Genomic DNA, 23,993 nt, shown 5'->3' with positions numbered 1-23,993 from the left:
AGAAATCAGAATTGCTCCAGTTGATGCTCCAGATGTTTTACATGAGAAAAAATGTTTTAACCATTCTAATATCTATGCACGCAGCATACTTTATACAGCAAGTAATATGTTTACCGTGTTAACATTCTTAGTTTAGCATGCAAATTTGCACCAACAATGATCATAAAGGTTGGACCAAGCAAAAACGTTGACCTTGTGTGCTGAGAGAAGAGGATAAAGATAATCATCCCGAGACAGACTGAATCTGTCCTACGTCTCATGGTAACCCATAGTTGTTGACATACTCAAACACCAACTACTAACAACTGTCAAACTCATGATGGCACTGAGAGAAAAGTCAGAGAATCTCCAGAGTGAAAACACCATTAAGAAACCATTAATATCTGTCCAAAAATGTACCATCCCTACACTGATGGCTGTTGAAATATTTCACTCTGAACTGGATTTGACCAACAGGCTATAATTACCATCCACTTGCACCCAAAACATGTCAGAGCCCGTAACAATTTAAACACCATGGGTGTAAAGATGAAATGACAAAAGCATGAAAAGCGTTTGATCGAAATATATAAGAAAAAAAAAAAAAGAGAGAATCGCAAGGATTGGAGGGAAAGAAAAGTGAGGATTGCAAGCAAAGGGTTTAATGGAGGAGGAGGGCCTAACACCATCTAGAGCGTGACTCCCTCTGTGACAACACCAGTTAATCATGGTAACAATGTTGTGTCTCTGCTTTTGACTTGTGTTTAATTAAAGGAAGCGCGTGCAATGATGCAGAGATCAGGTGGGGGCCCCATCAGCCCCGGCTGCTTGGCTAGGCCCCGTTAAAGCATAAACTTTAATTGACATGTGGTGCTTCTAATGTTTCGCTGTATTTTTAGTCTCAGTCAGTGAGGAATAAACATGGTTATTGACAGTATTCATGGAAATGTAGGGCGAGAAAAGGCTATTCTAGGAAGCTGCCCAGCTATGCGATGGTGACTGTGCTGAGGTGACTCATCTTGGAAGTGTCTCAAATGGGGGCATTGGAGACTGTAAAAGGAAAACATGCACTTCTCTAAGCCTCTGCTGAAATTGTTAGAATGAGATGTGCAGGCAATGTTTCAATAGCACAAACCAAGCACTGCCTCAAATCTCTGTCCATTTGTAAAATAAAAAGACATCCTCTCCGAGTTATAGAGCCTCTATTCTCTCCTGCAGTTGCTTCATTAGTCGCACATGTGCACACAGGCTCACTTTCATGTTCAAAATGAAACTGACCGTTTTTACTCCGGACATCTTATAGCAGCTTTACACCAAAAGTAACATCCATTTAAAGCAAGCCGATGGAATATACACTGTATCCTATAGTGTTTCTGATAACCACAGTTTACCATTTTTGATTGGACCACAGAGGTCAGCCCCACCTAGCAGGACAGAGAACAAGCTGCCGGCTTTCATGACAATAGGTACGAAAGAGCAAATAAATCAATAAATCTTATCAACCCATCTTGCCTCGTAAGATTCCATATGAGCCTCCATATGAGATGCTACTAATGATAAATTTGTATTTATGCAAAGGAAATATGAGTGGTGCCCTTCCTGGTAGCCTTGACCACAGCATTTTGGGTGGCCATTTTAAAAGAAAAACGAAATGTGACTGAATGTAGGACCGAGTTTGGATTAAATCCTTTCCATTACACTCAAAAGTCAGATATTAGTGGATGTTACGTTGGACAAAACACAAACGGTGAGTAAAATTAGTTAACACCAAAGTTTAGCATTTTGAGATTTAAACTTATTCTCTTTGGTTGGCAGATGAGAAGATTATGACCACTCTCACACCAGTAACTTATTGGAATATCTACTGGTTACCAAAATAAAGTGGTTCCAAACTGAGCCATGCGCCACCTCTGGTGGAAACTTTGTGCAATTCTGTGTGTTACTCTTTTATAATATTCTGCTAAAAAAAACACAAATAAACAAGCAGCGTAACCGTGGCAGAGAAGAGGGAAACCAATAGAAAACTTTTGATGGCAGAAAAAAGCTCTTTGCTGATTAATTGGCTGATATAACCAAACTCTCCTCTGAGACTGTTGGAAATTAACAATCTTTGTCTCATCCATAAATCAGTGTTCAGCAGAGCAGCAGTTATCTTCAGTCAGATGCATCAACTATTCAATATTATAACCCACAAGCATGATCATATTTTAAGCATAAAGAAGTCTTAATTAACTTTCATTAAATAAAAATAGCTAGTTGCACAATGGCAAGCCAGAGTTAAACTGAGGTTCAAATTTTGTGGGTGCAAGGAACACCCAGTGAACGGTGAATAAAAAGAAAATGAACATCTCTGGAGAATAGAATAAAGAAGCGAGTAAATGAAAAGAAAAATGTATGCAGGTTGTTCAGCGGCAGCCGAAGGAAGAAATCACCAGGACAGTAAAAGTAGCGTTACATCAGATCTGAAGTCCATAAAAAAAACATTGTGCAGAGACTGTGGTTCAGAGCGCCGCACCCATAGTGAAGCTGAAAAAGTTAACTGCAATTGTCGTGGGCCGGTGACCGCAGACATAGACCTTGAATTACTCTGAGCATAAACATGCAAGTCGGATGAAAGGACGGAAGCAAAGGTGACATCATATCTAATTAAAGCAACTAAATGCAGGCATCTTTACTGGGCTTTATGTTAGTCTGAGCTTCTATTTAGTAATTCATTAAATAAAGAGCACATTTCGCAAAAAAAAAAACAACAAAAAAAAAACATGTCAGTCAATAGAGGTTGGGAAATAGAGGGTTTTTTCCAGAAGGTTTGTGTCTGGATGTGGAGCCTGTGGTAAAAGCTGTGATATTTAAAGATTGAACTGAATAGTTGGCACATAATGACATCAGGTTGACTTCAAGTATGGAGCATTCAGGAAAACTGAAGCGCATCCCTGTGTGACTGGCAGAGATGGCAGCAGCTGACCAGCCGTCAGCCACACATTCCACCAGATCCTACAGGTTATCTCACAAATCCATCATGAGTATTCCTTGAAAGCTCTTTCCTCTGTTTCTATCCTTTGTGCCACTCAAAACTAGGCAGCAGCTGGTAATCATATACCACTCTCCGCTAAGTTCAATGAAAATGGTCTCGATAATCTCTGCTTCATCTTGCAATCAAGGTTTCAAACAGGAAAAAACTGCAACAATCGCATATCTCACTTTGGCAAGAGCAGAGGGGAAGAAGTGAGAGAGGAAGGACTTTAAACTGCAGTAGAAGTGATAGCTTTAGTAACCACTGCAGGACTATGATGGAATATGATGAAAGTCTATGAAGGAGATGAGACAGCAGATAATTAAAGCCAGGTTTATGTCAGACTAAACACATTATGCAGTCCTTCTTTGGCCACTCACTGATGCCATCAACACATACTTAATAGCAATAAGCTGAATCATTCATTTTATATATCCCCACTTTATGCACAAAACTTCAATATATTTCTTCCTCTACTCTTCCTTAAAGTGAAGCGGGCTCTTCCTGCACGATCTTAATCGCAGCTTTATCACACCACAGCTTTCAGCGCCTCCTTAAATCATCCGCTTCCCTTTGCTATTTCGTTGCATCTAAACAGATGAAAACACTGATAAGGTGTTCAATTACCTTTCAACTTCAGGTTACTTTAGAACAACAGTAAATGTTTCTATGTTTCTTATATTCAGCAAATCACTGGGGTACAGTGAGAAACTGAGGCAGATAAACAGAGATCCAAACAAAAGTTTAAATCAGTCAATCACATCTTTGTTTGCTCCTCTGCCATGCATGCACACTAGCTTATTTAAAAAGCACACACATACAGTTGTCAGTTGGTGTGCTCTTCTCTGTGCCAATTTTTTTTTTTTTTCTCTTCAAGGCTTCTCTCCTCCCCCATCTCCCCATGAAGGAATGTGTTGTTCTCCCAACAACCATCCTCCTACCTAGTGGGTTGTAAGAATTATTTCTGAGGACGACAATGACGGCTGGGGAAATAAATACCAATGATGGCAAATTAAGCACACTGACAGCAGTGAAATAAAGATGACACAGAGAGACAATCGACTATCTTAAGCAAAGGAGGGAGGTCGAAAAGCCCGCACAAGTGATACGTTTTTTTTTCACTCTTATAAATATAATCATCATAATTCCAGCTTTACCGACAGAGAAAAGTCAGTCAAAGCGCTGCAACGTGGAAGCACTTCGAAATAGGTGTAAGTAATGATATCGACTCTTCTCAAGTGTTGGCTTTTCAAAGGGCAGCTGCTGCTCGTTTTGATGGGTACATTTTCACACACGAGTTATTACATTTTCTTGATATATACGTTGACACGTCATAAGTAAGCAAAAAGTGTAAAGCCTCACTTCTGGCTGCTCTGCCGCAGTGAAAATGTTTTGGGGTGTGATGAAAAGCTGCAGGATACACTTACTGCTTTATAGATTGGGCATTAAATAAGTGGAGACTTCTGTGCACACGGGAGGCTGATTATCCATAACAAACACACGCATGAACACTCAGTTACGTGCAGCTTTTCCCCCACTTCTATTTCCATTTCCATACTATGACAAGATTACACATGACAGCATTATTCCCAAAGGGAATAATGATGTAATTTCTCACGAGTTCCCATGAGAAATCAATTACATACCATCATGGAGCTGACAGAGAGAGAAAGTCAAAATGTGAGAAACAGCGGGGGAATGATGGATGCTAATCTCAAATCCATTTAAATTCCTAAAACTAAATATGTGTGAAGACTAAAAGCTGGGTGCATGAGCAAGATGACACACTCACTTCCTGTAAAGCTGAAAAAAAAACAACAAAAAAAAAAAAACAGTGTTCAACCACAAAGCAAACACAGGATGTTCATGGTGACTAGCGTTGGGACCAATCTGAGCCAGTATAAAAATACTGAAGTGATTCATGGATCGGATATCGTGTGAAGGCAGAACTTGCCACCATGAGCCCACTGCCAGAGAGCGTGCAAGCTCAGCATGTCCCTCCCTTTGAGGTATTTCAGCATAGAAAGAGAAAAAAAAATTTAAAATATTCTTGTGTGAGGTAAACATTCGGAGAGGTGGAAGTTCTGCATTTTGAAACATTGACAACTAAAAAAGGCAAAACTCCAGGAAGATTAAGTGGTTTTACAGAAAAGTTGCTCTCCGCCATCATTCTGAACAATCAACCGCTATTTGTTGTGGAAATTTAGATTTCTTGGACAGTAAATACACGGACCTTTCTGTGACAGATGCATAGAACAAGTGTAATAACAGTAAGCGACTTTAAAAGAAACTGTTTTAAACACGAATAAGCACAATAATACAATCTTATTTTACTGCTTTGCAGCACACTGACTCAGCTTTGTAAATGTCATACATGAATACGACCACCACCTGTCTCCAAAGCCAATATGCGCTTTCACCACTGGATTTCACAACTTTCAGAACACCTTAGCAGTTCTTTTCTCAGTCTGTCACACCCTCCCTCCAAGGAGAAGAAACACCTCGGCAGTCTACATTTCAGTACACATAATGATCGGAGAGTTTGCTCCAAATGCCTATTAAAACTTCATGTAATAGCCGACAGAGTCATATCTTTAGAATCCCTTTAGAGTGGCGGAGAGGACCGAGTGTTCCTTGTCTGGCATCAGAATGCGTCAGCAGAGATCTAAATTAAGGTCTTGGAATTGGAACAGAACCCAAAAAAGTAGATCATTGCACCTCTAATGATGATTTTTTTTCAAAATTCAACTTTCTGAACTGTTTCCATCGCATTTTCCCAACTATGTGAGGAGAACTATTTTAACACAAATGGAAAGATAAAACTTATTCAAAAGTTGTTGGTAACAAATGTAATTAGAAACGTTAGAAGAACGAAAGACAAAATTGGGTGGTAGCACACTGGCAGCATATCCAAAGAATTATCACCCACGTCATTTAAAAATGGATAGTATTTACTTTTAGACATATTTTTGACAATGCAGCCCAATAGCTGCACTGTGCAACAAAAAGATGTGGATGACAGAAGTAACACACTGAGAAAATTACACTTTTTAAAATTTATTTTCAGTTTAATATTCATTCAACCAATGTGACAAGAACCGACGTTCCCCTCAACTGTTCTTATATAGTCTGCTAAGCTTTTCTGCTTTCTTGGATGTTGACATGGTTCAATTTTGGTTTCAAATCATCAGGAATGTTTACTGCACAAAAAAGCATTTAACGTACGGTACCTGTAATTATCTGTCTTTTTCTGCTCCACTTTTCCATGGAGTCTACAGACCAGCCAGGCTCTCTCCTATCTGCACACCCCTTGCTGTCCTGCTACCACTTTTAATGGCCCATTCATCTTGGGAGGTGTTTCGCACTGTCACCGATAACCATGACAACGGCTGTGGTGGGATGTCATTGGTCACTTTATAATATCCTCAAAGACACGACGGCAAAAAAATGGGGGGCGGGGGCAGCAAAAGGAGGGGAGTGAATAGGCCACAATCATTCATCAGAGCAGCAATAGCTCTTGATGAATGAACGCAATATGAGAAAGCGAATGAGGGACAGATCAGGGATTGCTAATCCATTGTGTCCAAGCACAAAGCAGGTCGAGGGACGGCACATGCCAGAAGGGAGCAGAGGACCTCCAGCGGTGCGGCTCACTCCCCCCAGAAGAATATGTCCAACTGGAGACCCTAATGAATCCTAATAGAGTATTCACTTACTCACAATACAACCAAAGACCGTTCAATATGGTGGAGGTCAAGGGCCTTGTATTTAGACAACTTGGCACACACACCAGACTCTTAATATGTCATCAGCTTGAACCAAATACACATACATTTTGCTGTGCAGAATATGAAAAAAAAATGAATTACATAAGGACAACAAAAAGAAAAAAGGATAACTCTGACCAGACATGAATTAAAATGTCCAAAAACACAACACCCAGCCACCAGTGAATTATTTTCATCCCCAGTTTGCATTCATTGTCTCGCTCCATGAATCTAGAAAATCCCAAGATGAGAAGAAGCAAGCACCAGCCAAGCAGCAAGGAAGCTGGTTGGAACTGTAAATCAAACAGCCTCTGGCTTTTAATAGATCTTATCATCAACTGATGTTTAGTTCATGGTGTGAATGCAAATTTTTTTATTACATTTTTTTTTTCCAGTGGATCGCCGTGAAACAGAATCCAACACTCTCTCTAGGTCGTCCTCAGACGAGCCTTCCATCGTTGCTTCCAGTCTTCCCGATTCTCCATACATCTTTTCAGTTCGCTGGTACTCTGGACTCCTGCGTCCTTCTTGACACAAGGCAGAGATAAAGTGTCGGGTTCTGACCACAGGCTCACAAACTGAGTTCCTCTCAGGTTCACCAGAATAAAGAGTGCCGTTTCATACTTGTCCCACAGACCTAGCACTCAAAGCATGAAAATATAATGGGAAACCTGGTAGGATTTGAATTATCTATAATCATGTTTTTTTCACCATTTCCCAGAAGTAACAATAGTTTCTAATGGCATGATTAATATCTAACATGACCCATACCGGAGCAGGAAATAGAAAAATGGGTTAGACGAATTACAATTATTCATACGTTTATTCAGTTTTCCTTGCCTCGACACTTCATCATGAGACGGTGAATCTTTCCCGCAGTAATAGTAGTTTGCTTTACTGTCCGATGGTGCCGACTAAAATCCCCAACATGATTCTTTTACATCTCCTCACATCACGCAGTCGCGCAAACCCATAACGGCGAAAGTAAATATTTTGCAACATCTTTTTTTCGTCTTCTCTAGCATTTTTGAGGAAACTTAATTCCACACTTTTTCATACTCTCAGATCTTCGCCACCATCTCAAATAAATGCAACTTTATAAATAGAAGCTCGTCCTTACTTATTGAAAAGCATTGGATAACTTGTAGGGGCCCACAATTTAAGGCCTGTGAGTGCATCAATAGCCGTGAATTATTCAACAACAAAGACCCTCGGTACATGTTACTCTAGGAGTTGAAAGACAGCCATAGAGTAAATTAAATTCACAATAACACTTTCGGCTCCTAAAAGCTGCCTCGATCCCCCCGCTTTGAGATGGTTGCATAACCCTGTAAAATGATTCTTTGCATTTTGTCCTTTGTTTAGTGATTCCGGGAGATTACTCTACAACTGTGGATTCGGGCTACTTTTGCAACTATGAACAGCTGCAGACATAAAAACGCAGACATCTAATCGGGGAAACTGGCAGAGCTGCAGCAGCCAATGGCAGAGGAGATCAAGCTGGCAAAACATACAAGCAGCTGGTTTAAATCAGCGATACAGATTTGCAAAGCCTGACAGAACCGGCTCATTTTCCACAGAAAGCACACAAGAGAGAAAGACAATGTGCAAAATCTATCAAGTGGGCCGCGGTTTCCTTTTGCTGGTTTAAAAATGTCTTCTTTGCAAATGCAGAAGTTCAACAGCAAACATACATTGTTTTATTCTTTGTTTTTTTATTATTATTATTATTATTATTATTATTGTGAGGTACCTATACGTTTTAAAATGTTTTCTATCTCTTCATTTTCTTGCTCTTGCAATTTCTATGTAAAAATGTAATCATATAAATGACTGGATATGCAAGGAAATACAGTCTATCAGACTGACCTAGATCAGATTCAAAGATACTAAAATGGTGAATTTGCTTCTTTCAGAAGTCTTTCAGAGATCATAGACAAATTTTGGGAAAAGTCAGATTTTTGGAATCCCTCAGCACAGTTGAGTTGAGCTACAGTTACATCATGTCCAATACACTATGGACTGTGTTAAAAGAAGTTCAAGACATTCTGCTGCATCAAACTTTCTTTCTGGGACATAATGGCCAAACAGACTGCACAAATCAGTCTTTGAGTTACTCCAATGATGATTTTGTCCGCTATTGCTACGGTTACAAAAATCAGGATTTTACAAGAGCAGAGTAACGGTCTGGAAATGCTTTAAAGAAACACCAGAGAAGTTTTTGAACTTTAAACTATGTAATTATGACTCGTTCTGAAGTGCGTTGACTTTTGCTATGCACATACCTGGGCCTGAAATGGCCCCAGAGAGCCCAGGCTAACACACTGCATTTCACGGCTTTGGTTTCCAACCGTGCACTTCATCGTTTTGCTTCATGCATGCTGGACATTTTTGTGGGCTTCTGGTGGAGTCTTTTTGGCCACTCCAGCATATCAAAAAATTCATGTGTGTACATTTGCAGGGCTCACACAGAGATTGGTCTTTATGACGATGTTGTTGTATCCAAAAACTGTAGGGGGAGAAAAAAAAAACGAAGAATTTCCAGGTTCTCTAGTGTTTCTTTAAACAATCACCAAGTTGATCCATCGCTGATATGCCTTGAAGCCAGCAAGTAAGGTATTTGTTGGCAAAACAGGCCCTCATGTGCGCTTGCACACATCAAGCCAATATCATGGAACTCGCAACTCTAACCAGCACTGTTGTGATCACTCAGCTGATTCCACAATGCCAGATTGCTGTGTATAAGAACACCAGTGATGCGGGGCCGAGCCGCCACTGTTTGGCATATGGGAATTACAAGGAGGAACAGCGGCGGGTTAAAGGGGGCGGCACACCAATCGCATTTTCTGCTCGAGTCAGTCCGTATTTTAGAGGCTCAATTTGATGGATGCAAAAAACATTCAATCTAAAATCTATCTGATGGCCAGTAGGGGGGTGACTCCTGCGATTACAAAAAGAAGTCGGATTGTACATAAACGTAATAGAAAATGAACCTACGTTTCACTTGAGTTTTATAGTCCCATTCCAGTATTGAATATGATCTTTCTTTAGGATAGTGACCTATTTGCCGGATGTTTGAGAATGACAGTTAAGAACAAATATTAAATCATTTTAAGCTCACCCAAGCCTTAATGCCTAAGATCTGAATAAGAACAGGTGAAAGGGAACGTCTATCGTTTTTTTTTGTTTGTTTGTTTTAATACACTAATATGCACAAAAAATAAGCACATATAGGCTACTGTACTTCAGTGGTTCTTGATTTCTTCTTTTAGGGAAGACTTGATGCACAGCAGGGGGGCGGGTCAAGAACAACATTGCGAAACATTGCATCCGACTTGGCACAGATTAAAATGACAGGACTTCCAAGCTGTTTCCAGTCTGAGCTGGCAAACAATAAACTCTTGTGACTGAACGGCATCTTCCTCGATTTATGTTCCAGATATTCCGAGAGATAAAAATCATTTCAACAGAGAGCTCCCTCCTTTTTTTTTGTCTCATGAATGTCCACCACAGTAGTTGTTATTATGGTTCTCCTCGAGGTTAGTTTCTGGTTAAGAAGACAACTCAATCAACTGAATTAAAGCCACTGGTAACGTAGCCTTTATAGCCTTTACTGCCATCCCATGGCGACGCTACGTAACCTGGTTTATTTGATTCAAACCAGGAAATGTGTCTCATCTAAGTTTCTTTTTTGCTGCTTTTCATAAGATTGCTTCAGATTTGTGTTGCAAGTGAATGGAAATCAGATAGGACAGTGTAATTTGGACTAAAAATCAAATAAAATGCACATATACACAGCACATTTTTTGGAGGGAAACCAATGAGGCAGCAGAATTTGAATTGACTGAGGCCAGCATTACTACAATACCCCAACACACACAAACATTAAGCTTTGTTCCCCAACACCACCTCTCAACCCACCTGTCACAACAGAACCTGTTGGCAGAGTATATCATAGCATAAAACTGTGTTACTTCCTGCCAATTAAAATTTTTGTACCAGCCGACATCCCTCCAGGGGTGAGATGACACCTCGCACGCTCTCAACAGTGTTGTACTGTAGGAACAGACACACACAAGCACACACTGCCACGCACAAAACTCATCTCGGGCTAAAAATATACCTGCAGCACTAATGCTGTCAGGATGGGCCGAGATAGCTATGCTAACTAGGTTTGTGGGTTGTGGGAAAAAAAAACAGATCCACCCCCCCGCTCCATTTCCTTTTCTCAAAAACTGAGTTGTTGACGAAGCTCTTTGGAGAATAAAAAATGTCAATATGCAAGTCAGAAATCATGCAACTGTTTTGTTTCTTTCATGCTGAAGACTTCCTTTATGTTTATGAACGTACCAAACTGTAAAATGACCCAATTATGAAGAGTTATAAGGAGCCATAAAACCAAGCCTCATAATATTTTTTCATAAAACAACAAAGAATCACAAGCGTATAAGAAGTTGTTACAGAGGTCGTCTGTCCACTGACATTGACTGAATGGCTGGACACAGCCCACACTGTATTTTGTTACAACAAAAGATTAGATCATTTAGCAATCATGCTTTCTCCCACAGTAGATTACTAAATATTCATGGACATCTGTGTGGCAACATCAATGAGTAAAGTGTCTGCTGAACAAACAGACTCTCACAAGTTTATCTGCTGAGTGCATTTAAACCCACTGGTATATGAATAATGAAAACCTGCTGCTCAATAATAAATGCCTGCATGCTTGCACCGTACAGATGCACTTGTTTGGCCTGTGAGGGAAATTTCATTATACCAACTCCCACACTGCTCACATAGATGTGATAGACAAGCACAAAAAAACTCAACACTGCACCAACCCCTGTCAATTCAAACAACAATAACCCTATCAATAAGAAATCTCCAAAAAGGGAAGGGGATACTTGCAAAGCCAAGGCGATTCAGTCCAGCCAATAAGCCAGTCAGGGGGCAAAGTACATAAAGTGTAGCTTCAGCAAATTCCTGCTCTTTTGTTTTTTTTTTTGTTTTTTTTTTGGAGCTTTTGTTGAAAGACTATTGTTGAATAGCTGCTATGTAAAAATTAGGGAACTTACACTGAACTGTCTGGGTGGTTTTGACAAACATAGGGGTCATGTGAGGTTTTCAGTGAGGTCTTAGTTGGAAAAGCTATCATACGAAGACTATATGAGTCAAACCTCTCCACAGTTCCACACGTGACTCATTCTTTTCTTTTAATACAATGAGTTCCAGATTCTCAAAAAGACCTTCAGCTCTGGGTGCATGTTATGAAAATTATTCAGAGCTCTTGTGCAGACATGGAAATTGTCAAGACAGAGCCACAAAGGGGAAGCAGGGAGCGGCTTTAGCCTCAATAAAAAGGATGACGAGGAAGAAGAAAAAAAGAAAACAAGAAGAAGAAATTGTGGAAGTAGTGGCATCAAAAATGTGAAGAGCCTCTCTTAAGGCTCTTACACACCAAACCAAAGTGTAGAACCAACATTGGCGAGAGCCCCCCTCTGCTGTCTCTGACATAACAAACGTCTGGGGGGGGGGGCATCTGAACATACAGCAAGCATGACTTCTAAATTCTGGTCGAACAATTGACTCCTGAACGGGAAGACATTGCAAGTACAGCAGATAGGAGATAGTAAGTATGTTATACAATATGGGTAACATCAGACCATGAATATTAAATTAAAAAAAGAGAAAAAGAAAAAGATGGGAGCCCCGCAGTGTGTAAAGGGTCATTCAGAAGTGGTCTCTCTGGAATCATGAACATCAGTTGTACCTATTTACTGTTGCGAAAAATGCGTTTGAGAGAAATGAAGATGACAAATGAGATGGGACAGTGTGTGATATGATAAATTAGCCGTTTGATTTCTTACATCACTACTGCCACCCTTCTGCAGTTATTCACTGTACTGGAACAGGGAGTTCTCTCACTGCCAGACCCTTTACAGAGAATAACAATGTGTACAGTGTATTACACACCGAAAATACAAGAGAGACAACCAATGCTCCGAACATGAACGATGGCAGATTGTCGACTTGGTATGTAAGGTGCCAGTGTTTGGTTTTTCCATTTTGTGTGTGTGTGTGTGTGCGTGTGTGTGTGTGTGTGTGTGTGTGTGTGTGTGTGTGTGTGTGTGTGTGTGTGTGGTGGTTTGGGGGGGCAGCAGAGTCTCAAGAGGTGAAGCATGGGGGATTTATGGATAAATTGGACCAATTAGACAGCGTCCACAGGCGCTGTGCAGACTTCTCATATAGTCTCTTGAACTTGGGTGCAATGACACATTATGTATCTATGCATGAGAGAGATAGCTCTGGGAATAAAGTTCCTGCAGATTAGTGCATTGATGGTCAGTTAAGGTGCCCTTGCTGTGGGGAGGCCTGAGGCTGTGCCAGTTGGAACAGAACAGTGAGCCTCAGAAGTGATCAGCACGGGGTTGATCCAAAGTGCTTTCCAAGTCAGGTGGACTGAGGGTTCTTATACACCAAGCGTCTGTCTCTCTTGTCTTTTTGGTGTGCGATAGTATTGGCTCTGACTGACCCCATCAAACCTTATTTTCACCCGATTCATCATGTTAAATCGCTGTCAGGTCAAGCAATGAGAGAGATCAATCTGATTGGCTTTTCAGTGACTGAACTCTATAGTACTTCAATGTAACTTTAACAGTTTTTCCTATGCTGAAGGCTTAAATGCTTGATAAAAGCATACATGTATAAAATAAGCAACGTTTGCATACGAGTTCGGCTGCAGGATTTTTGTGACCCGTATCCTCTCATAACCCCCACAACAGTTTCCATCTTATAACTGCACACCACTCAGCTCTGAAAGCCACACTTAAAAAAAAAAAAAAAAAAAAACGCAGCAAAGGCAAATAGTGAGTTTGCATTCTCTAAGTAAATAGAAATAAGAGTTGGGGTGGGGGAAAAGGGTGATTCTCTTCAGAGCAAAGGGGGTTAAGGAAGAAAAAAAGACGTGATCGAACACATTTGTGTTACCAACACACGAAGGCTAAATATTGTTATCCTTTTTACTGAGGCCTCGGTTATTCACTTCCATATGTCTAAATAATGATCAAGACTGGTTGGCCATGTCCGACACTTCATCCATGCAGTGAGAAGGGATTTTTACATTGTGGCAGACACTTTACTTAAGGTGTCTGCTTGATTCAATTTGCTATATTTAGATGGAGGCTGAGTGCTGTGAATGTGAGTCCTAAGATCACAGATGAGCCACAATACAGTGCATCCACACAGCTGACAAACCCATGTTCCACTTGTCTAAATATGTCCAGCCGCTAGGAAAGGCAGGAAAGGTGGCAGTGGGGCAGAGAGGATGGAGAGAAAGCATCTCGTGGTCCTTTTTCTTCCTCTTGCTTATGACTTTGATGCTCTCTGCTCACCTCCGATTGACAAATCTTGAAGAAGAAAACAAATGTTCTTCCTGCAGTTGGAAAGCCTCTCATGGGTGTATTCTCTCCCTTAAGTTGTCTCTACTGCTTACCTCTCATCAGTGGCCATTTTTCAAGCCCCAATTCCTCTTTTCAGTATCAAGTGAGGCTGAAGTGTGAGTGTGTGTGCGAGTGCACAAATGCACTGGCAACAACATCAGAGGGAGACAGAATCCATAGCAGCTGCTATCTGTGCGCCCGCACAATTCCACGTTGTCTATCATGGTCAGACAGACTTTGGCCTGCCTGTCGCCCCCCTCATCACTTTAACCCTGCGCTGGTGAGGATATCGGAGTCATCATGCCTTTGTCAATCACAGTCTCCATGTTGGTGTAGCACCAGGTCTCTCTTTCCTGTTGCAATGCGATGAATGTCTGCCTCTTTACTCTTCAGGTCGAGTTGCAATACAAATATTTTGGGGTTAAAATCTGTAACTACCTGAGCCCAGTCCTTTCTATGAATCTTCACCAAGAAAGGTTTGAAGAGTTGCACGTGCTATTGTTTCTCTGAGTGTGGTAGGGATTTTTCCCCTTCTTCATAACAGTAATGAGGCCATATACTCTTTCAGAAAAAAAAAAAGCTCTAGTGGTAATTAAGTGGCAGATTTCCCAAACGCAAGACTCTATATGAAACTAAAAGGCACAATATTTCTTAAATGAGCCTACAAAAAGAATAAAAATAAATCCTCTTTTCCTATGCTTAATACACACCACATTTGGAAAAGTTATTTGAAGCTCCAGGCAACAGCTGCCCTAATCATTCTGTTTCCTCTTTTTCCCCTATTACCTTCACGTGAACTCACTGTCAACCACTAAGACGTGGCTCGTGTCCAACGAAGACAATGATCTTGACCACAAAACTGACAGTCGCCATTAGCCTCATTGCAAGCAGTCAGCTCTGAATGTGCAGCCCTGGTTTTGAAAAACTAGGGCAAATGAAGGAGAGGGAAATGGCATACTGTTCAGCAAGAGGCCGACCGTGGGAGAGAGGAGCGCGAGAGACATAATAAATATATAGGAATCGCGTGAAGAATAATGAAGAGAAAGAAATGGGGGGGTGGGGGGATAAATAGAGGGTCCGCAGTAGTCCCGGCAGTGAGGCCAGGGCTGTCTGTCAGCACCCATCTGTCCTGAGACTCAGCTACGCAGACCATGCTTCTGCCTCAAGTTGCCACTAACATTTATATAACCACACACAACGGTGAAGTCACAAGTTGACCTTATTCTACACTTCAGGATGGATCCATGTGGTCCGCAGATTTACCGTTTAGCTGGAGGAAGATGGCAGTCCTCCAGGAAGCTTATGCCAAGCTTGTTTAACTCCAAACACTGCTCTGGCATTTAACCAGCTCTAGGCTTGATTAGGCAAACAAAGACATTTACAAGACAGAGTTCTTGGTGCATGACATTATGCTTTGTATCTCATCAGTGGGACAGTTTGGACTCATTGGGAATGTTCATCAAATTCAACGATCAGTGACCATCATCTGCAATCTCTGAAGTTTTCCTCTTGTGGTTTGCTGTAGGAAACTGAATAAGCTCTACTTGCCAAACAGCAACCTTAGCACCGCATACACTATGCCGTTAACAGGATTTACACAGGACAACTTTCACCGCTCTGCACGTGCGTGTGGATGGTGTTGTTTGCTCTGCACACCCGTCAGTGACCACTGCTCAAAAAAGCTCTTCACTGTGCTACTGAATTCATCTTGACACCTCATATTGAAAAGGTTTACAAGAAGGCTGGGAAATCATCAAGTCTTTATGTACTTACAGTGTTCAGGTTTGTCAAAGTACATCTGTTGCACAGTCAAGACCCGATTTAATACAGAATTTCTTCTTTCCTTCAGATTCATTTTCACATTCTGCCCTTAAAAATGAAGTTTCAAAGTTTTCAAATATCCCATATGTGCATAGTTAAATTTGAGGCGATACCCCAGTGCGGATATGCACCTGTCACAACACGCATACATAGGAATACACTGACAGACCAAGTAAATGAGAACGCAAATGCATAGAAAGTGAGCAAGTTATACAGCAACAGTCAGTGGGGTTACATGGCACTGAAAGGATTGGATTATTGGCTAAATTACAATAAGAATGAGTTGAGCAAGGGTAATTATCCTTGGATATATGGCGGTGAATGAATCGGATTGGAGGCACAAAGCATGTCATACTCCGATACGATAGGTGGCGCTGTACCTATGTCAACTATTGCTAATAGAGCCATTTCCGGTTGACCCCTTCAACAACCAATAACAAACTCAGGCGTTCGAGAAAATGGCGAATGAAGAGCAAGATGAAGCTACGTCCCTCTACATTTTGTTTGTGATGAGCTGCTTATTGCACAAACGCGATGCACAACGGCGCATTCTCCATCGCAGTGTTTTTCTTTCTGACGAACAATTGTGATATAGTCTCTTCCGACTTCCGGTTCACGACCCCGGGAAAAAAAATCTCGAGCATGCGCAGAACGCAAATTCTAATTCACCACGTGCTTCATCCATCTGCAAACACGTTTAATTTGACTTTCAACCGAGTTATCTCGGGGTCTTAATCCGATCGCGAGTAACTCGATCCGATCCAATTTCTTGTCAGATTAAGGTGTCTATATGCACTTAATAGCTCAAACTTATTGCAATTTAGCAAATTATCCGATCCTTTCAGTGCCATGTTACCCCACTGACTGTTAATTAGCAAAAAGCAACACGACAAAGTAGGAATTCATATCAAAGCATGTTAAATATCCGTTTTTATCTTCCTATTATAAGCCATCGTGCAAACTGATTCGTTTGCCACCTAAGATGACTGTTGGCGCCGAAAGCTTTTTGCCACGGTCGTACCGGTCCTTCCTTCCAGGTTGTGGTGTTATTCCAAAGGCTGGGCCAGTCTGTAGCCAGTGTCGACGTTCATGAGGGGCATGCAGTGGCGATTGTCTAGGTCAAAAGGACGTTGCTTAAAGCTCTCTCGCCAGCTACACTCTGACCTCCGAGGCAATAAATCACATTCGCTCATCTCCATCTTGCATTGAAAAAAATATGACGCAGGATACGTGTGATCTCACGCATGATACGCAAACATTCACACATGAGTGAAAACGAATGCCCCCCTGCTACAGATCGAGGACAAAGGGGCGATACCAGTGGGCAGAGAGAAGGCAATACGACTGATGCGTGTTCGGGGAAAAATACAGCGTTTTCCCTCTGTTACATAAGTCTTGACACTTTACCAGCAGCTGTGGGCATGTGTCTATAAATGAAAGACAGTTATGTAAGGGACTGCTTTGTCTCAGACCATTTCCATTAGTCTAAAATGAGTTAAGATGTTGGATTTTTTTTTTTTTAATATGGCTAAATATTTATGCCTCACAGAAGACATAAAATCTTTCCACTACTTCTGGCTCAGCACTAAACGAAAAGGTTACCTCGTCACGTAGCCATAAATTCCTTCCAACGACATCTACTATCATTGAATGCGTTTTTCACCAGTAAGAAATTTCTGACCTTTGCGAGACCCATGCTCTGGAGAGCTGACAGAATGGCTGCATGATTAACGTGATAACGCAGATGAAACAGCTGCTAAATAAGGCTGTTACGAGTGCGTTTTCTTGTTAAAGGATTTAAGTGACTTTGGCATTTCCTGCTAACCATCAAAGACCAAAGGATGGCGAGCTTAAGAAGCAACTTATGCTCGCAGACTCTGCCGGGCTGTGTACTGGGATCTCATGCAAGGCCTAAGCAGAGCTGAGTTCTTGCAGTGAGCTGCAAATGAACAGCCAAACACTGGCTCCTAATTGAAGGCAGCAGTTGTCTGCGTGCACAGGCTCCCCTGCTGTGAAACTGTGGACAAACACAATAGGACACCAAGAGGCCACTTCCCCACTTGGTCTTCTAAGCTGTTCTCACCACTTTATTTGAGTCCTCCGGCATCTTTATATGAGCAGTGGCGATGGTCTTGAATTGTTTTAAAGGCCGTTGGTCCAGATTTTTGTGGTTTTCTTAAACTGTTCCGAGTCACGTAAATCAATAAACACGTTTACGTGACACTGGACAAAAAGGAATCACAGTGCAACTGTAATCCTAAGTACATGTTGAAATAGGGGAATTCTCCATAAAGCTGCTCTCATTCACATTCAGAAATTGTGACTGAAAATCAGCCCATTTGGACGACACGTCGTGTCGCAGTTGCTTAAAGCGTTTCCAGTCTCTCTGCTCTAATAAAATCCTGATTTCATAACTGCAGCATCATCTCACAAAATCAACATCTGTGCAGTTAATTCAGAATGTTTAAAGCAGCAGAATGTCTTGTACATTTTCTCAAAACTGTCCACAGGATTGTGATGTCGGACTTACTCCAGTCAATAACTCAGCTTCACCTCTTGCATATATTCTGGGATGAGGACGGCGGTCCAGTTAAATGCACAGGTCTAGCTGCAGCTGTAGCTTGACTCAACTGTGCATGTAGTGCAGAGTGCAGCATCAATGTTGGGCTCGTTACAAACAAAAGAAATGAAGCGGTACATAATGTACCGGAAACAAAAGTCAATGGGTCTTTTATTTTCTACTTAATTCTTGACTCTAATCCTTCAATGTCTTTCCCTACTGTACCCTTTCTTTCTAATTCCCAGAACTCTTACTCAGCATAAGGAGAGGAGCAGAGAGGAAAAATGAACACTTGTGAAAATCCTGATGAAAATTCAATGTGTATGTAATTGAATAAAGCCAACGCAAATCCAGACAAGAGGGATTTAAACTGTGGATGTGATAAACGTGCCTCGTCTCCCGCTTTTCCAGCCACCATCAATCTTCGCATGCGACCACAACGACAATGGTGTCAGCCACTGGAGCTCAATAAGAACCAGTCGGTTAAAGAGCAGAAATAGGAGACTGAGGAGTGGAACACAGAATCCAAGAGAAAGCAAAAAGCATATGGTATTCAAAAAGAGGGTAAAAAGGAAGAGCATGTGTTGTGTGCTTCCTATCCTTGTTCTGTGTTCTGCCTCACTTTGAATATTCAAATCTATTCAAACAAAGATATGCTCTAAAAGAAGATCAGTCGGAAGTCAACAGACCACATTTTTGAATGACAACAAAATAGACAGAAAGTAGCCTACTTGGGCGACCCTTCGGAACAAGCACATCTCAGCACAACTTAACTAACTACCAACATCAACACAAACCATGGACGTACAAATACACGGCCCACATACGCCTACCTTCTGTGCTTGGGCCGAAAACTTCCAAAGAAAACCGTGTATCCGATTCCCCCCTGGAGCAAATCAAGGCTGCGCTGTGCCGAGAAGGGGATCAGACTGCATTTACCATCCAAACGTACACATGACACCCTGGGAGTGGCCTTAACAGTCCATGGTTTATTCCATTTTGAGGCTCACTTTGGCTTTCAGCTAATGGTCTAAACCAGGTCAGTCACAGGACACTATGGGGCTTCATTTCCCAAATAACTGGCCGTTATGTAATGGCAACATTTTCCCCATTTTTGGTTTTGACAGTTCTCTCTACAACAGGCTGTTAAAGCACAAGCTCTTTGCTGCAGTGATCAGATATAACATGAAGACAGACTAAACTGTATGAGAGCAAGATTCCTTTTTCAAACACATCTGAGCCATAAGCAGTGTGAGTGACAGGCTTCTTGCAGCAGGTGTGATTCAGCTTGTTCACACCAAGAGTGTTGCCTCACAAGGAGTATGGATCTGCCATGTAACGAAAGGCAAACAGACATACTGTACGAGTGATGCAAAATGGATGAAGAGACTGGGAAGCTTGTGACAGAGTTAAAACATAAATGAAAGGGGATTAACAGATGAGACTTTGTTCCCACAGTTGAGTACTGTAGGGGGGCCCTTAAAACTCAGCTGGAACATCTGCCTTTTTGTCACGTTGACAGTGCTACAGGGATGGCCAGGCATGTCTTTTCCAGAGATACTCTGTCAAGAACCTGCCAGCCCTCTGCTTCTCTAAGTGGGGAGAAAAAAAAAAAAAAAAAAAAAAAAAAAAAGGAGGCAGAGAAGATGAGGAGACAGACTGGGTGCTGCTCAAGACATGAAGAAAAAGATTAGGTGTACTAAAAGGTGATGGACACCGTGAAAGAGAAGGAAATTAGAAAAAGAACAAGAAGTACTTTCTGCATGATATTGCGCCGCTATGAACGTGCTAAAGAATTCAGGCTCTATAAAAAGTCTGAATTTCATTTTCCAAAGTAAGATTAAAAACGTTCTACAATACAATATCTGCTGTAAGACCAGATATCAAGAATTAGAATAAGGAGCACTTTGACAACCCTTATCTCAGGAGTTGTAGAGGATTACTGGAACGTGGGGGAGAATGAGGACAGACTAGTCCCGTTATGAGGAAACAGATTGAAAGAGAAATGGGGAATAGAAATGCAGCGTGACAGTTGCTGTTAACTACTGGTAGGTGGTGGAGGCAGTGGTAGTAAGACACAAGGAGCACCAGTCAGGCAGGCTAAACTGTGCCCTGGTGTGTCTCTCTGTCAGACCGGTTCAGTCAGCGGACAGAAGCAGTATTATAGAGCTGTGGGCCTGGCCAAGAGGAAGAACAATAGCTCCAGTGTGCCGGATCCTCGGGAGCATCCCAACAGCTGGGAGATAGGAGGTCCGTCTGTGGCTCCACTAAATGGCACGTAAACGTGAAACTGCACGTTGTGCACACAAATTAAATTCTGCTCCCTTTCGCCTTTAACAGAAACTCTGGCCCACCTTCTTCCCAAGTTCTCCCCATTCTGCTCTTGCCCCCCCCCCCCTCCAACAGAATACTCCCTCAATATGCCCTGTGTTATTCTTTTGTCCTCCTATAACCCCACTCCACCTCTGAGGGGAATGACAAAAGACAGAGATGGAAAGAGAGATACTGTTCTTGCTAGCATGAGAAAGCCGGAGACTGGCAGAGGATCAGAGCAATGTCAACAAACAAGAGAGGTCCAAAAAGCCTCCATGGGAGGCATGCCAAAACTGTTCTCTCACGGGGGGGGCTCTGAAAACACACAGAAAGTGCCAAATTTCCAGAAATGTCATCCCTCAAAGCAAAAAGTTCACAGAAAACAGGCAAAAAAAAAACAAAAAAAACAGATATGCTCTGTTCTATTGTAGGAATACACCTGTGGGCATGTCCGTTAAATGCATGCAACTCAGCACCTACTATTATAGCTCATGCATAGAACAGAGGTTCTATGAGGATTCTGATTCTGGTTATGATTCCATGATTCCATGATTCTGGACCACAGCAAGCATCCTTCATCAAACACCCTCTCATCGCTGATCGAGCGGGAGTATCATCACTCAATTTGTCAGCATCATTTAAAGCCAACTTGCAATCCAGCCAATGTAGCAAAAGTTCTGTGCCTTTTAGAAGTGGTGAGATCTGGCCTGTACAGTTGTTTCAGCTCAGCCAGCTGTGGCTGCGAATGTTACTGTTGCAGTCATTTTATTTGTAGATACTGGTGTCTTGTGAAAGACTTTTCTTTTTTTTCCCCACAATCTTTCTTTCTTTCTTCCAAGAAAGTAAAGAGCTGATCTTTGCTGACCGATCTCATTATAAAATAAACAAATCAACCACCAAGTTCTCACATGCAGCCACAATTGCATTTTCGCCCCAGTTCGTGTCTCACATGTGTCATCATTACATACGACAGCTTCAATAAATCAGAGGCAGAAACTGGCCTCACTCGATTGTTGCAAGCAGCGGGCACCACAGCGTAGCTCGGTTTTCAACGACGGGCTCTTCGGCCGATGCTTCGCGAGAGAAATCGGTCCTCACCAGGAACAGATCTTCGTGCTCTTACTTCTGACATTGCAGTTAGATCTGGCAAACCATCAACCCGGTATAGGATCCTGGGTTTGAATTGACATGCTGCGGAAAATATTATGAACTGCAAGTCAAACACCACGCATGACCATCTCACCGCAAAAAAAAAAAAAAAAATTATTATTATAACGAATATCTTAAAGTTGTCTCCAGATATAAAAGTGCACTTTTCTTCGATGCACTCGAAGAAGTACAAAGAAGGTTTCGAATTTCACACACCACGGTTTTTCACCCGGCTGCAAGCTACCATCCCTCCCCCCCTTCTCAATATCAGTGTGCAAACCGAGCGGGCAGGAATATACCCTCAGCTCCAGTCCTGAGAGTCAAGTCGGTGCGCTCTTGATGGGGGGGGGGGGGGGGATTATCAGCATGCTTTCGGCTTAATCATACTGTAACAAAAATTAAACTCCACGATCCCGTTCCGGTTACGCGCACCGACGAATCGGATACACACTGGATAACTACCTACTGATCATTGGTGGGACGCTGCAAATATGCCCTCGGGTTTCTCACCAATGTGATAGTCTTCAGACTGTATGTCAAGACGCTGCAGCGGGAGCTCATGCAGATCTGCATTTTCTCGCCCACTGGTAGTCCCGTAAAAAAAAAAAAAGCCCTTTGTTTAATAATCAATAAACGTACGATTTGCACTTATTTTCAGGATTTGACCACTTAGGAATCCTAGCGTTGACAACATTGCCACGTTTTTTTTCTCTCTCATCTTTATGCGGGGTTAATGGGAAAGCTCGAGATGGCCATGCAGTGTTGAATTACCAAGACCGCTATTAGTCGGGCAGCTCCGGTTTAAGTATAATGTTACAACATGGTGAGTCGGTACTTAGGCAGTAAGATGCTGCTTTGTTGACATGCAATAAGGTTAACCGAACGCTACTTAAGTCAGATTTCCAACTTGAAAAAGCATGATGTTAAAACAATACCTGATACGTTTGTTAAAATTCCACTTATTTGTCTCCCATCCTCACTGAGCAGCACAGCGTGCCACAGTGTCCAAGAATTTAAATCCCCGGGTCAGATCCATGGCTGCACAGTCTCTGATATCAAATGCACTCCTGCTCGAAGAGGCGGCGGCGAGGAAGAATCCAGCCACTTTTTTTTTAAGGGATTCTCCGCGTGGATGTTGATTCAGTTGACATTAAATCTCGTCCGGTCAAGCCAACCGCAGATTCCGTAACGCGGAACATCAACCGGACTGACTCCTGTGCGACGTACGTTTTCTTTTGCGATGTAACGAGTGTGAAACGACGCTTATTCAGAGAGGGGCGTCCCCATGTCCATCAGTGATAATGGTATGAACCACTCTATTGTTGGGGCGAGAGAGAGTGTCCACTGCTGATGTGTGCTCGTGGGAGGCGCGCGAGCAGCGCGTGCGCCTGCAGTGTTGGCCGCTTATCCCGAACCGTCGTGATTTGCTGTCCAATCGATTATCAGGGAACGACGGCGATGTATTTACCACAGCCGTCACTGAGCATAAAAAAAGCATTTTATTACACTATAAGTCAATCTCCAGTCCCATGAGTTGATTATTTATTGGCCAAATTACGAATAAATCCAGTAAAATAGTGTACAGTACAAAGAGGAAGTTTATTGTATTTGGGACATGTAGACAACACAGGCAAAGATGTATTTCTTTTTTCTCATTACACTGGTCAGTTTTTAGACCGGGCCACTTTGCTTCAAATACATGTTTTCTGTCAGACTAATGGACAGAAAACTTGTGCAAAAATAGATATTGGTTTGTTTTCTACTCTTTTTTTTTTTTGTAAGTGTGCAACTGTGTATATGTAACTCGTTAACACATAATATGTAAGCATACAATTGCATGATTTTGACCGTTTAATAAAGGTCTAGGCTACAATTCCAAATCTTCAAAAGGCTATATTTGCCTAAATTATTGTTATTATTATTCTTAAGTTATGTCAAATGTCACCTACAGA

General features: G+C 41.8%; 1 protein-coding gene across 3 annotated transcripts in view; it reads right to left on the bottom strand.

Moving 5' to 3' along the window:
• wasf1 (WASP family member 1) overlaps window positions 1-23,305 on the bottom strand; it is a 56,883-nt gene extending 33,578 nt beyond the window's left edge. For 2 of the 3 annotated variants that reach the window (XM_075459062.1, XM_075459064.1), the window contains exon 1: window positions 22,977-23,304. The gene's annotated coding sequence lies outside the window, so the exon portion shown is untranslated. Of the gene's footprint in view, window positions 1-22,976 lie in introns of all 3 variants that reach the window. The other variant, XM_075459063.1, reaches the window with a different exon arrangement.
• Between the last annotated feature and the right edge of the window lie 688 nt (window positions 23,306-23,993).

This window comes from Odontesthes bonariensis, chromosome 24, assembly GCF_027942865.1.
Source record: "Odontesthes bonariensis isolate fOdoBon6 chromosome 24, fOdoBon6.hap1, whole genome shotgun sequence".
NCBI classification, from domain to species: domain Eukaryota; kingdom Metazoa; phylum Chordata; class Actinopteri; order Atheriniformes; family Atherinopsidae; genus Odontesthes; species Odontesthes bonariensis.
This window is presented reverse-complemented; position numbering and strand designations above follow the sequence as displayed.